At 43.7% G+C, this 15,380-nt stretch overlaps 1 protein-coding gene across 2 annotated transcripts in view; it reads right to left on the bottom strand.

Annotated features, from left to right (window-relative positions):
* The window catches only part of PRKCB (protein kinase C beta), a 317,275-nt gene that overhangs the window by 217,443 nt on the left and 84,452 nt on the right, over positions 1 to 15,380 (bottom strand). The gene's annotated exons all lie outside the window — the stretch shown is intronic.

Raw genomic sequence — 15,380 nt, 5'->3', positions numbered from 1 at the left:
CAGTTAGATCATCAGCTCCTTGAAGGAAAGACCAAATATCATTCATTGTTGTAACTCCAGCACCAAAGGCTCAATGACTATGTTGAATGAATGAATGAATGAATGAACGAGTGAATGAATGCACGAACACATTACACGTCCTGCTGTAGCCTTCCTTTCCTGCCATGAAGATCTTCACTCAACCACCCACAAGCTCTTGAGACCACAGGAAGAAAATCAAATAATCTCACATGCTCTAATCGGCAAATGAAAACAACAGCTAAAATTAAACATAATTTCTAACAGGATGAGGAGCTCTCAGCAGACAATTCTCAATTAATTAAAACAGCCCCCTGAGTGTGATGCCCAGTGCTTTCTCCCAGCTGTGGCGGGGCTTGCCCAGTGCCGGCTGGAGCACCGATGCCCCTGCTCAACAGGGGGGCCCCTGGGGAGCAGTCCCTAGGGAAGGGCAGCCCCCAGAGAAGGGCAGCTCCCAGTTGGTAGCCAGCTCATCCACATTTGCAAAAGGGGCTGGAAACTGTCTATGGTTTCGAAAAGTCGACAACAAATTCAATATTGAAAAAGAAAACCCCTGTGGACGGCCCGCTAGCTTCCTCTGGAGTAAATGATGGTGAGAGGTGGCTTAGCGACTGTGGAGAACCCCAGTCATGGGGCTCTGCCATTCACTGACCGAATACCTTCGAGGAAGTTGTGCACACTCTGTGCCTCAGTGAGCCCGGAGGATGGTGGCATTTCAGAGGGCTGGCGGGAAGACGAAGTGCAGTTAACATGCACAGAATGCCCAGAGCGGTCCCCTGCACGTGGCTAGTGAGAAACACATGACCTCTCCGTACAGGCTGCCTGGGGACCAAGGTTTGCAGCCTCGGCCAATTGCACTGTGATTCTAAACCCGCCAAGCTCACTCCTACACCTGCCAATTCGGGTGGCATCACGTCTCAACGCTCCCTTAACTCCTGGGCCAGCTTCCCTCCATTATGCAGACCTGTGCAGAGCAGTACCATGGCAGTAACCTGCTCCACAAAAGGTACAGTAAATATTTACTATTTTTCCATACATTTCAGATTATCTGGGTCTAACAACCTAACTGGCACTCCCCACTGCTTCAGAAAAATGACAATGGAAAAGCCAAGCCTCCTGGGACCTAAACGGAAGTGCCTTCCACAACAGGGACATGGGCAACCCACACGGACATGCAAGAGCATCATGTGGCCACAGATCAGGAGACTTCAGAAAGGCCTGTTCACAAGGATGTCCCCAGAGCTGCTTAACCCCCTCCAGCCGCCCCAGCCTCCCAGCAGCAAAAGCAATACACTGCAAAGATTCTTAACACCCCCTCATCCCTCTCTCGCTCTCTCCCTCTCTCCCCAGCCCCCAACACCCACACATATACACGGGGCCTCTCGGGGATTTTTTAAAACCCTGTTCACACATTCCCGGAACATGATACCCCTCAGAGTTCGAAATGATAAACTCTGTACATGTGTGTGCGTACACATACACACACACACACACACAGCTTGGTCACCAGCAGAACCCCACCAGGCCTGCTCTGGAAGGGGAGCAGCCCCTGAAAAGGGGGGGCTTCTCTGCTGAGGGCTTCTGAAATGTCAGCTGAGCCAGGGAAGAGCTTGTGATTCACTCCCTGACTCACCCCCATCTCTGCAGTGAATGCAGCACACAGCGTTTTCATTCACTCCCTCATTCAGGCATGGAACCTGTTTTCAGGGGAAAAAAAAGAAGAAGAAGAAGACGAAGAAGGGAAGGAGGGAGGGAGGGAGGGAGCGAGGGAGGGAGGAAGGGAGGAAGGAGAAAAAACTCATTCAGGCACAAAACCCTGTGCCCAGCCTTACACCAGTCCCTGAAAAGACAGAGCACATGTGGGCTGAATGAACGGTGAGTGAATGCAAGAACGTAGAGGTGACCCCTAAGCAATGTGGGGGTCAGGGGGCGCTGGCCTCTGCACAGTCAAAAATCTGCACGTAACTTCCGACTCCCCAGAACATAACTACTAATAACCTACTGTTGACCGGAAGCCTTACCGACAACATGAACAGTCAACTGACACACATTTTGAATACATATTCTATACTGTATTCTTAGAATAAAGTGAGCTAGAAAAAAGGAAATGTCATCAAGAAAATCATAAGGAAGAGAACATACATTTACAGTGCTGGGCTGTATTTTTCCAGGAAAAAAAATCCACATATAAGTGGACCTGCAGGGCAGTTCAAAGTCATGTCGTTCAAGGGTCTGCTGTATGGTAAAGCACCTGACATGTGAGGGAGTGAGCATTCTGTTACTTCGTTATTCATCTCCCTCCTCCCATGTGCTCTGCACATGACAGACACTCAGCAACCCCCTGTAGGACAGTGTTCAACAGGAGAGGTAGTACTACACAGCTGAGCTTCAGAGGATTTGTATTATCCAAACCCTTCCCCTAAGGCTCTTCCGGGATATGGCGGGTGATTGCAAGTAGGCCAATGGGTCTGGGAGCAGGAGCTACGGACAAGGCAAGAACAAGGCTTGCTGCCCAGGAACCAAAGTACTCCTCGGGTGATGGCCACTCCTTCTGTCCTCACCAGAGGCAAACCGGGAGTGCTCAGACATTCCTCTTGCCCACAGACAGAAATGGGGAGCAGAGAGAAGGGAGGTTTGTATGTGACCATTCCCTTGGAGAAGAGGGAGGAAACAGATCAAGGGACAAGAGGCAAAGTATAGAGCAAGGAGGTGCCTTCACTAAAGTGAAAGTACAGGGAGGCACCGCCCTCAAAGGCAGAGCCAAGCCTCAGAGAAGGGGGCACCAGACTTCAGGGGCCCACAGACACCCGGGAGGCCCCTTCTGTTCTGTCCGCTAGTGGAAACAGCCAACATTACTGTTTACTGTGTGCCAGGCACTGACCTAAGACCTTCAGGTACCTTATCTCTAGAGTCTTCTGACATAGGTGCCTATTTTACAAAGGAACTCAGAGAGGTTAACTCACTTCTGTGAGGCCACACAGCTTGGTGATGGCGGGCACTGAGATTTGAACGTAGGTCTATCTGCCTCCAAAATTCCCTGCTCTTAACCACATGGCTTGACTTTTAGCAGGCCCAACAGGGCTAGGAAGTCAGCTCTCAAGGAGGAAGTCCTGCCCATTAATGGGTCAGGACTAGAAGGGGGTTTATACCTCAGAGGGAAAAGCAGGAGCACAATTTGGTGGGGGGGGCGGTCCGTGGACCAAACATCTAGGAAGGGAACCACTATTACCATTCGGAGGACAAAGAGTCTGGAACCTGGGTTACTTCTGGTCCTAGGTGAGTGTGGGTGTGCCCCACCATCCTCCCCACCCACATCTGTTTCCCCTAGAGGGATCAACAGGAAAAAAAAACCTTCAAGAGCCGATGCTGCTCTAGACAGAAGTAGCAAGGAAGTGGGCAGCTGCGTGGGCCACATCCGCCCTGCAGCCAGGTTCCTTGGGGCACCATGAGTGGTGGTGATGTTGGGGAGAGCGAAGAAGGCTGGTCCCTCAGCCCAGGGGAAGAAGGAAGGAGAGGCTCTGGGTCCCATCCAGGCTGAGACACAATCCAGAGTCAGGTCTAGCTGGACTCCTGTGGCTCCGGCACCCCCAGATCTCACGGAGATCTGGGCCTAACTGTGAGACCTCAGGCAGCTGACTCAGTTTCTCATCTGTGAAATGGGGATAAGAATGGCAAATTCTAGAGAATGGGGTTAGGACTGGAGGCAACGATGGAGATACCACTACTTAAATCAACCGGTACCTGCCTGGCTTTGAGCCCACCAGATCACCCCTCTGCCACTCAGTTGGAAACACTATGAGAAATTGTCTACTGTATCTCCAACACCTAGAACCATGTGTGCCACACAGTAGGCACTCAATAAATATTGTTTGAATCGGTATATACTAGGTGCTCAGATATATTTGTTGGGAAAAAAAAATAGAGAGGTAAGAAGGAATAAAAGCAGGTAAAGAGGAAGAAGGAAAGGAAGGGAGGAAATCAGACCCCCAGGAAGGTTCCCAGCCCATGAGAAGCAGCTGAGGTCGACCAGTTAGTCAATCCATCTCCTTTGGAGTTCTACCCAGAAGAATATTAATTACTTTGTTGCAGTTAATGGGACCACGTACTGCTGATCAGTAGGTGATGGCTGGGCTCACTCTCTGACCAGTCCCTGGGCTGGAGCCAACGTATCCTTTCCCTTCCTTTCCTAAGGAGGCCCCAGATGACAGTTCTTCCTTTCTCCTTTGAGTATGCATCTCATTTCTTTCCCCAGCATCCACTATTAGACTCCCGTAGAGTGCAAACACTCTAATGTTCACCTGTGGTCTCAAGAGTGCAAACTCTGGGCCAGAACCACATGTTTCCACCTGAATCACTGTCACGAGAACAGTGGTCCCTATTACCACTCCTCGGGGGAAAAATGTGTGTTGTCAGTAAAAACCCAACATAATAATGTGTCAGGCAGGGTGCTAAGTGCTTTATATGCTTATCTCCCTTAATCCTTTGAACAATCCTTCGAAATAGACTTTCAGGGTCCCATTTTACAGATGAGCAAACTGTGGACTAGAGAGAAGATGTAACATACCTCTTCACCACTGTGTCCACCTGGTAACCCACCTCTACTCATTCTTTGGGAGGCCTCTTCAGTCACTTCTTTAGCAAAGCCATCCCTGAATGAAGCCTTTCTCCAATACTGTCCTGGCAGAATTAGTCAGCCCTGTTATTTTCTGGCATTCAAAGTTGCCTTATGAAACTCATCCTTTGACCTCTGACAGCCCAGTGAAGTGAGTGGAGACAGTATGGGTCCTGGAGTCCACTCTGCTGCTGATCACAGTAACGGATACACTCCTTAACCCCTCTGAGCCTCAGTGACCCCACCTGTAACAGGGGGAAATAAATTCTGGATTCCAGAGTTGCTGCAAGAGTCAAATGAGAGGATATAAACCCCACACATGAAGTCTCGGTGAGGATAGAGCATTGTAAGCTTCTTAGTCCTAGTCGTTGTTGCCCCATTCATACTCCCTCCTGTGCTAGAGCCAGCCCCTGAGCCAGCTGCATGCATCCCTTCTCAACTCTGTGTTCAAGCATGTCACGTGAAATTGACCAGGGCTGTGTTTTTGTTCCTTCACCGGAGAGCGAATTATTAAACACTTATCAGCACACCACTGCTTTCTCCACCCTTCCCTGATGCACAGATCAGTAGGACCTCTCAGCACGAAGGTTCTACAGCTCTTGGTCTGTGACTTCCAGAACGCCAGGAGGTCCCTCAGTATCTCCCCCAGAGAAACTCCACAGGAGACTCATTTACTCATGCAACTGATAATGATTGGACACCTATTACGTGCACACATGGCCTACTATCCCTTGGCAAGGGTTGGAGAAACCCTGCCATCTGTCAGTCATCAGATCAGAAGAAGGATTTTCACAGCTGTGACAAATGGGAGAAGGAAATTAGTAGGAAGTCCCAAAGGTGGCAGGGGAAGGATCACATACATCATCCGTATCATCATCTCCCATCAATGGTAAATTACCTCCTGACAACAGGATACCCGTCCCCCGGGCTCGCCCACACTCACCACACATAGCAGAAATTGAGTGAAATAAAGAAAGAGCCGGTGTTTCATGCTCTCACTGCCAGAATTGTCAGGGTGCCCTTCAGGTGCCTGGGAGGTCAGAAAGCTTGGAGCTTTGGTCATTGAAATGAGGGAGCTGCTGCCCCATGCAGAACCCCATTCTCTGCCCCTCAATCAATCCATGCTCCTTGGTCTCCATGCTATCCCCTCATCCACCTCTCTGCCCTTCAGTACCTTGTCTCTTTTTGCTCATCAGTAACTCCTCCTGGCCCCCTCAGTCCCCACCTCTCTCTGTCCCTGATTCTGTCCTCCCATTTCTTCTCAGCTGGCAATGAGGGGAAGTATGGATGGAGACAAATCAAACATTCCTTAAAGCACTGATAGGAAACCAGCCAATTCACATTAGTTTCGGCAAACTGGCTTTTGGAAGATGGACCTAGAGCGGCACTAAGACTTCAAACCCCGTGAGAATTTATGAGCAGGTGGTAGAGGGATATTACTCAACTCCCAGAATCTGGCCCATCGAGACCTGTCTCTGACCCTGACGCTGTCGCCCTCTGTGGCCCTCCCTTCAGCCATCCAACGACAGATGTCAGCAGGAAGCGGATCTGGCTTGAGTAAGGCATGTACTCCAGGGCCCACCTGGACCCCTAAGCCCTGCCAAGAGGAAATGCGGGCAAAGCAGAGAACCATTTCAGACCACGGGGGACCTTGGCTTCCCCAGAAGGGCCAAAGTGCCTTAACATTTGACTTTGATGACTCAAGCATTTGTCATTCCAACTCCCCCACAGCAGGGCGAATAAAAAATCTAAAGATTTAACTTAAAAAAAAAAAAAAAGTTTAACAAGTTAATTTTCTAAATTTAAAATGTTTCAGAAAGAAACACAACCTACAGAAGGATAATTTTAAGCTATATTAAAGCACAAGGATGACATCATGAAATTCTAATTATATAGACTTTGAGGCAATAGAGTCAGGCAACCCTTCTGGATACAGTTAGAAATTTCTCACAATATGCCAACACTACGTGGGTACCCCATCTTCTGGACATACTAAAAATCCTTTTCATAGATTATGTCAAAAGGGGAAAATAAAGGCACCCTTCTGAGACCTCAGGCGAGATTAGAGCTCTTCGGTTTCACTGTTCTCTAGAATTTCTCTCCTGAGATAAGACTATTTCTAAGAGCATCTATAAAGATAAGAGTTGGGACCAGACCAAACCTATCATCAGTTTATCGATCCATATGGAACCAAGCCATTACCTCTCCAGAAAAATGACAGCAGTGACCCGGGGCAAAACTCTGGGGGCCCGGCGCCTTCCCCAGGTGATCTCTTTCCCTCCGTGTTTTGAGGGGAAAATCAATTAATTCATTGGCAAGGTCCTAGACCAGCGTCCAACACATAAATGTGAAGTGTGAGGACATTCGTGAGGAGGATGAAGATGCAGAAGACATTGAAAACAACATCGCAGGAAAGGAGCTGCACCCCAGCTGCCCCTTGCTATTTCACGCAAGTGTTGTGCGGCAAGGCAGAAAAAACTGAAATCACCCCATTCGATTATGTTTCCTATAAAAATGCATCCCCTATGTCTGAGACGTCTTACGCATCTCAGAAACCTTCACATTTTTAAAGGCACAAGGTCTGTAGGTTATACGAGCTACTGATATACGTGTGCGTAATATACTTAAATTAAGACACGTTCACACACGTTGAGGCTTTACAATAACGCCCAAAGGTAGGTGACATCATTTGTCTCATTTTCCAGCTGAGAACACTCTGAAGCTTCAGAGCAGTGAACGGAGTTTCCCACGAGTCCCTGGTGGATACTACAGCAGGGACTGGAGTCTACGATCCTTCCTCTTCAACCAGAACCTCTCCATTTCTCCTCTTTGCCTGACTTTATTGCTACGTTCCTATCCCCAGAATTGCCCTGGATGCTCCAGGGGATACAAGAAGAAGGTGAAAGAGATAGTCATCGCCCCCAAGAAATGAGAATTGTGAACAATTTCTTTCTTCTCCTTTCCTTCTCCTTCTCATTTCCTGAAATGAGAGCAAAACTCAGAAGCAGGCAGCAGGTGGACCAGACCAGGAGCAGAAGTTAAGATGCCTCAAACCCTAGGGTCCACGTTTGGTTTCCAAAAAGGAGCTGAAGACCAGGCTTCCTGGTGTTTTTAAAGGGCCAAGAGAATTAGCCAATCCTAGGAAGGCAGCAGAGAGGAAATTAACTTTCTTTTCTCCCCCCTTTCTTTTGAGGTTCCAGTCAAGGTGTTGGCAGGGGCTGGAAGATTAACTTTCTATGAGCCATTGTGGAGGTTCTTTCTTTTACCCCCTCCCCCAAAAATCATATTTAATGCTACAGCGAGGTTTGATTATCTTCATTATGCAGGCAATGCAACGGGGGGTCAAGGAGTAAATGGTTGAAGAGCACAAAATCAGAAAAGAGGACAAAAATGGAATTTGCATCCAGCTGCTGTTTATATTCTTCTCAGGGTGTCCCACTGCCTTGCTCCAACCACTTCTCAAACTCCCAACTCTCCAAACTCCAGGGTCACGCACTTGTGGAAGGAACACGTCACTGGCGAGACCCTAATACTACACAAATGCCAAATATTTCCCCTGGCATGCTATGCCCACACTCTGTCCATCAGTTTGGTATGCTCGGACGCATGGCATCCTCTGGTGTGCCAAGTGTGACCTTCTTTTTAATCACCACGTTCCTGCAGACACACAGCCGAGGTGGCTTTGCTAATCCGTGGTTAATATTCAAGGTTCCCACATTTCCTTCTGTCGTAGAGGGCTCCAGCTCTCTTCTCTGGCTTTCTGCCAAGCATGCAGAGAAGGGAGAGGAGCTGGTGGGCAGGGAGGTGGCAGCTGGAGACCAAAAGGATTATTTTTTTCCCTGTGTCACCCAACTAGTTAGGGCTGCTCTCTAAGAAAGTTATTGGTTTGGGCTGTTGGTTGATGTTTTGTAATCAGCCCCCTTACCTAACTGTCTTACCCGTAGTCAAGGTTTCCCAAGTGATCCCTTTAGAGTCTCTAAAATAAATAATAATGTAATTCGTGAATAATGTTCATTTGGCATTCTTTTTCCCAATATGCAATTACTACATATATATATGTGTGTGTGTGTGTGTGTGTATATATATATATATATATATATATATATATATATGTTCTTTTTCTTGTTTCATTGACTAGAACAACCAAAACAACAGCAGATTAACAGTGTTGATAGTAATCATCCTTCATTTATTCTTGACTTTCATGGGAATGCCTCCAGTATCACAAAATTAAGCATATTTTTGGCTATTGGTTGGCCATAGATAGTCTTTATCAGGCTGAGAAAGTATATTTTTATTCTTAGTCCTTTCTCTGAGTTTTCACCGAGAATGAACATTGAATTTTTAACAAATACTTTTTTGGCATCTATGCAGATGATCATATCTTTTTTTCCTTTGACATATTGATGGGATTTGTTAATAGACTTCCTAATAATAAGCCATAATGTATTTCTAGAATGAACCTTCCTTGACCATGATACATTGTTCTTTTAACATCCCCAAGATTCAATCTGCCAAAGTTTTATTTAGGATCATTTTTCTCTGTGTTTGTAAGTGAGATCAGAATATGCCTTTATTTTTTGTGTGTGTTATCTTTGTCTGAATTCTGCATCGGTATCATGCTAGGTCAGAGGGAAAAACAGATCGTTTTCTTCTTTTTCTATGGCTTAGAGAAATTTTTTAAAAACCAGAAGGATCACTAGTCCTGGACGTTTTGCTGATAGGTTTGAAAACTTTCATCATTTCCTTCTTTGCTCTCTGTCTAGACCAGGGGCCAATAAACTATAACTTGCAGGCCCACCACCTGCTTTAATAAATAAAATTGTATTGGGACACAGTCATGCCCACTTCTTTATAAATCATCTACGGCTGCTTTCAAACTACAATGGCAGAGTTGAGTAATTGCTATGGAATGCCCCGCCCATCGGAAATAGTTACTATCTAGTCCTTTAAGAAAAACTTTTCCAACCTCTCATCGAGACAGGCTTTCTTTTATGGTAAATTGGGTTTGGGCATTTCTGTTTTCTTAGGCTTTCAAATTTAATACCAAAAATTAACAACAGCTACCATTTCAGTTCTACAAAGTGCCCAGCAAAGGGCTGAGCTCTTTACACGTATTTTTTTCCACTGAATCAATACAATCACTGCATCATTATCCCCATTTTACAGCAGAGGAGAATAAATAACTTGCCCAAGATCAGGACAGGGGAGTGGAAAAGCTATGATAGAAATCCCCATGTACCTGTGCTAAACACCATGGTGGTATTATGTCTTACTATCTTATCATTTTTCCTATCTCTGTACTTATGTCCTTTTTCATTCCTAATTTGCATATTGTGGATATATATATTCATTAAATGTATTATATATTCACTTTCATATATTCATTTTATATACATATACATATAGATATATGAATGGTTAAGAGATTGATTTTATCGGCTTTTTGTTTGTTTGACTTTGTCCTGTTTCCCAGGTCTAATTCTTAGAGTTATCCACACAATGCTTTTTTATATATTCTAATGCTATATTACATCAGAGTGTAAAATATTGTATATTCTAATGCTACATTCTTCTTTTTTTTTTTAGATTTTTTTTTTTATTATTATTTATTTACGAGAGCGAGAGCGAGTACAGACGTAGAGGGAGAAGCAGACTCCCTGCTGAGCAAGAAGCCCGATGCAGGACTCACTCCCAGAACCCTGGGATCATGACCCGAACCAAAATTAAGAGTCAGCCACTTAACCGACTGAGCCACCCAGGCGCCCCTCTAATGCTATATTCCAGTTCCATATTCTTACTCCTGCTTTCCTTAGTTTTCTCCTGCGGAGTTTTTTTCTCCCCTTACCTCTGAAGTAGAATACTTAGTTAACTTATAGTCGTTTTAAAGGTTGGTTAGTATTTTTAAATTTTTTTTTAAGTAGGCTCTACACCCAACATGGGGCTTGAACTCACGACCCTGAGATCAAGAGCAGCATGCTCTACTGACTGAGCCAGCCAGGTACCCTTGATTGGCTACTATTTTTAAAAGCATTTAAAACCATAAATTTGGGATACTGGTCTGACACTCCCTTATACGTTGTGATCTATAATAGTTTATCATCAACTATACTAAATAACCTAAAATGAAATTTTGTTTTTTTAATTAAACTTTTTATTTTGAGATAATTGTAGAGTTCCATGCAGTTATAAAAAAAATAATAATAACGGAGAGATCTCGTGGATCCTTTACCCAGTCTCTCCCAAAGGTAACATCTTGCAAAACATACCATATCACAACACAAGCAAGATATGTGACATTGATACAGCCAAGATACAGAACATTTCACAGGATCCTTCATGGTGCCCTTTTGCAGTCACACCCACTTCTGTCCGCCCCCACCCTTCTCCTCACTCTTGGCAATCACTAATCTGTTCTCCATTTCTATAATTTTGACATTTCAAGAATGTTACATAATTATAATCATACAGTATATAACCTTTAGGGGTTGGCTTTTTTCACTTGGCATAATTCTCTGGTGATTCATCCAGGTTGTTGCTTGTGTCAATAGTTCATTCCTTTTTATTCCTGACTAATATTATTATACGATGTGGAAATACCACAGTTTGATTAGCCATTTCCCTATTGAAGGACACTTGGGGTGTTTCCAGCTTTTGGCTATTATGAATAAAGCTGCCATAAGCATTTGCATACAGGTCTTTGTGTGAGCATCTAAGATTTCATTTCTCAGGGATAAATACCCAAGAGTACAATTCCTGGGTCATATCACAGTTGTACTTTAAGCTTTTTAAAAAACTGCAAAGCTATTTGCCAGACTGGTTGTCCCATTTTACATTCCCACCAGAAATAATATGAGTGATCCAGTTGCTCTGCATCCTTGTCAGCATTTGGTGTTGTCATTATTCTTTATTTTAGCCATTCTGGTAAGTGTGCCTTGATATCTCATTGTGGGGTGTGTGTGTTTGTGTATCTGTTTCTGTGTCTGTGTGTGTGACATTAAATATCTTTTTGTGTGTTTGTCATCTGTATCTCCTTTTCAGTGGTATGTCTGTTTATATCTTTTGCCCATTTTCTAACTGGATTGTTTGTTGAGTTGAGTTTTAAGTGTTCTTTATATATTCTAGATAATAGTCCTTTGCAGATATGTGGCTTGCAAATATTTGGTCCCGGTCTATAGTATGTCTTTTCTTTCTCTTAACAGGGTCTTGCACAGGGCAATAGTTTTAAATTTTGATTTTTCAGTTTTTCCTTTTATGGTTCATGCTTTTGGTGTCAAGTCTAAGAACTCCTTGCCTGGCTCTAGATCCCAAAGATTTTCTCCTATGTTTTCATCTAAAAGTTTTATAGTTTTATGTTTTACTTTTATGTTCACGATCTGTTTTAACGGAGTTTTTGTATAAAGCATGAGACGTGGGCCAAGGTTCATTTTTTGGCCCGTGGGTATACAACTGCCCCATATCACTTGTTGAAAATTCATTTCCTCCTTTGAACTGCTTTTGTGCCTTTGTCAAAAATCAACGAGACATACTCATGTGAGTCTATTTCTGTGTTCTCTATTCCATTCCATTGATCTATGGATCTATCTCTCTACGGACACCACACAGTCTTGATTACTGTAGCTATAGAATAAGAATGATTCTTCCCACTTCATTCTTTTTTTTTTTTTCAAAACTGCTTTAGCTATTCCAGCTCCTTTGCCTATTTCAGATAAATTATTGAATCCAGCTCCTTTGCCTTTTCAGATAAATTTTTGGATTATCTTATTTACATCTACAAAGTAATTTTGGTGGGATTTTGATAAGAACTGCATCAAACCTGTGAATCAATTTGGGGAGAATTGATATCTTTACTATGTTGAGTCTTTCACATTCATTGCTAGTATACAGTAGGACAATTTCTTTTTGTATGTTTATCCTGTATCCTGCAACCTTGCCAAACTCATTTATTAGTTGTAGTATGATTTGGTTTTGTGTGTGTGTAGGAGGTTTTCTTTTTTAAGAATCCCTGGGATTTTCTGTGACAATCATGTCATCTGCAAGTAAGGACAATTTTATTACTTCCTTTCCTTACCTGTATGCTTTTCTTAAAACTTTTCTTGCCTTACTACAATGCTTAGAACTGGCTAGAACATCCAGCAGTATGTTGAATATGTCCCTGAATTATTAAGGAAAGTGTTTTATTTTTAAGCCCTTGAGTTTTATAACTTTTGTTACTAACTTCTAGTTCTGTTTTATTTCATTTCAATCAGAGAAAGTTGAAGGCATATTTTCTGATTAAGTATTCCATATAAAAGACAATAAATCAAGTAAATTTCCCTTATCATCACTCCCCTACTACCTACTTTGCAGTCCTCATTAACATAAACTGGGATTTTAAGCTCAAATAGATTATGAAGTTATTTTTACACCATATGGCCTTTCATTCACAAATATTTTTGACATCTGCCATCTATTTTATTTAATTATTAAGACTCTATTTTTTAAATCATTTTAAGGTTCACAGCAAAACTGAGGGGAAGGTAGAGAGATTCCCCATAGACCTAAGGCCCCACAGGTGCGTAGCTTCCCTTATTACCCCATCCCACACCAGAATGCTACATTTGTTACAAGTGATGAACAATCTGCCATCTATTGTAATACAAGATTTATAGTGATTATTTGGACTTAATATTATGTTTAATTACTTGACGTGTTCATCCCAGTTTCTCTATACCATAACTTCTTTATTGTTAAGTTTCTAATATTAGATCTTCTCTCAATCAGATGGAAACATCTTCAAATAACTCTTTCATCAGTGATATATTTCCAGAGCCTTTTTATATCTGAAAACTGTCTTTCTGTTGTTTTCACACATTAATGACAGTTTGAGAATCAAATATGTAGATTATAACATTTCCCCTCAAAACTCTGTTGATGCAGCTGCATTGTCTTAAGTCCAATATTGGACTTTGCATTGGACTAAGTCCATTGCAGACTATGGACTAAGTCCATGGACTAAGTCCATTGCAGATATACATCCAGGCCCTGGGTTTGCCAAAAGATGTGTAGTATAGATTATCCTTAGTCGTTCTCTCTGCCCACTTTGGTGATGATCAAATCTACTTCTTCAGCCAAGGCTGGAGGCCTGGATAATGTGCACAGCACCATGTTTCTAGCAAGCACTCATCCATTGCTGCTCTGTTATCCTGAAACAGACTCTTCTCTCTCCTCCACTACCTAGTTCTCTGATTTCAGGATGCGATCACACCACAGTTCCTATGGTCTCTCCTCGGCACCGTACCAATGCAAGCCATGCCACTCAAGGCTCAGGTCATCACCAAGAGTTCCCTACACAAACCAGTGCCCAAGTAAACTGCCTCCCTCAACTTCCTGACTTCTCTGAGTGAATGCAGGAAGATCAGGGGTTGTAAGAAGCCTCTGGTCATTTCAAAAAGTGATTCCTAAGCAGAAGAGGGCTGACTTTTTACTTGGTACAAACTTGGGATCTTTAGTGTAGGAATAAGACTGCAGAAGAGACACTGTTTCGAGTCATCTTTTCCTCTAGAGGTGACGCCTGGAGTGAGCAGACCCAATGCAGGCCATCTGCCTTCCTGTTTATAGAGATTTCACTGAGATTCCAACAACTGGTTATCTAGAACTGTCAGCAGTGTCCCTCCTATTCTATGCTATCCTCGGCGTTGGAGGGCCAAGTTGGAAATGCTGCCTTAGAGACTGATAGCCAACTGTTATTTTCAACCTATGCCAAGACTAAGTATTTACTTGGGATTATAGAGCTTTCAATGTTCATGGCAGTTGCAGAGCCTGTCCTGCATGAACCAGTGTGGTCCTACTGTGGTAACCATACGGGAATGTTCCCTCCCTGGGCATTGCTCTACAACAAATCCCCTAGAACAGTTGTTCTCAAAGTTCAGTGTACAGAAGCATCGCCTGGGGAGCTTATTAAAAATTGATCAGGGGCGCCTGGGTGGCTCAGTCAGTTAAGCATCTGCCTTCGGCTCAGGTCATGACCCCAGGATCTTGGGATTGAGCCCCACGTCTGGCTCCCTGGTCAGTGGGGAGCCTGCTTCTCCCTCAGCCCCTCATTCTGCTCATGCTCATGCTCATGCTCTCTCTCTCAAATAAATAAAATCTTAAAAAAAAATTGATCAGGCTCCATCCCAAAGATTCCAACAAAGTCCAAGGCCTACATTTTTAACAAACACCAGGGGACGCAGGCAGGGGGTCCAAGAACAGCCCTTGGAGAACTACAGCACCAGAAGCACCTCCTCTAAAACCTTCAGACATGAACTTGTCAGCTGCCCCATCTGATAGTTCCTCCAGGCCATAAATGGAAAGAAGTAAATATAATTCTGCACCTACTACAATTGCTGCAACAGAGCTGCCTGGTGCAGCAGATAATGTGATACCTTCTCAAAATTTTTCATTGCTTGTTAGACCCCAGCCAACGCCTTTTCACCAAAAAAGAGAGCACTTAATGGGAATTCTGCAGATGGATTTCTACACATCTGAAATGATACATTTACCACGTTATTCTTAATGGCATTGTTTGCAATAGCCCCAAATTGGAAATAATCTAAAGTTCACCACTGAAGGGCTGGTTTAATAAACAATGAATCATCCGTACAATGAAATACTCTGCATCTATTTTTTTTTTAAGTGTAAGGAAGCTCTTTTTGTTACTGATATAGAAAGATCCCCAAGATGCAGGGTGGGAGGAGAAGGGGAAGTAATTCAAATATGTAGAGACTGG

The sequence above is a fragment of the Phoca vitulina genome, unplaced genomic scaffold, assembly GCF_004348235.1.
Source record: "Phoca vitulina isolate PV1807 unplaced genomic scaffold, GSC_HSeal_1.0 scaffold90, whole genome shotgun sequence".
Classification (NCBI taxonomy): domain Eukaryota; kingdom Metazoa; phylum Chordata; class Mammalia; order Carnivora; family Phocidae; genus Phoca; species Phoca vitulina.
This window is presented reverse-complemented; position numbering and strand designations above follow the sequence as displayed.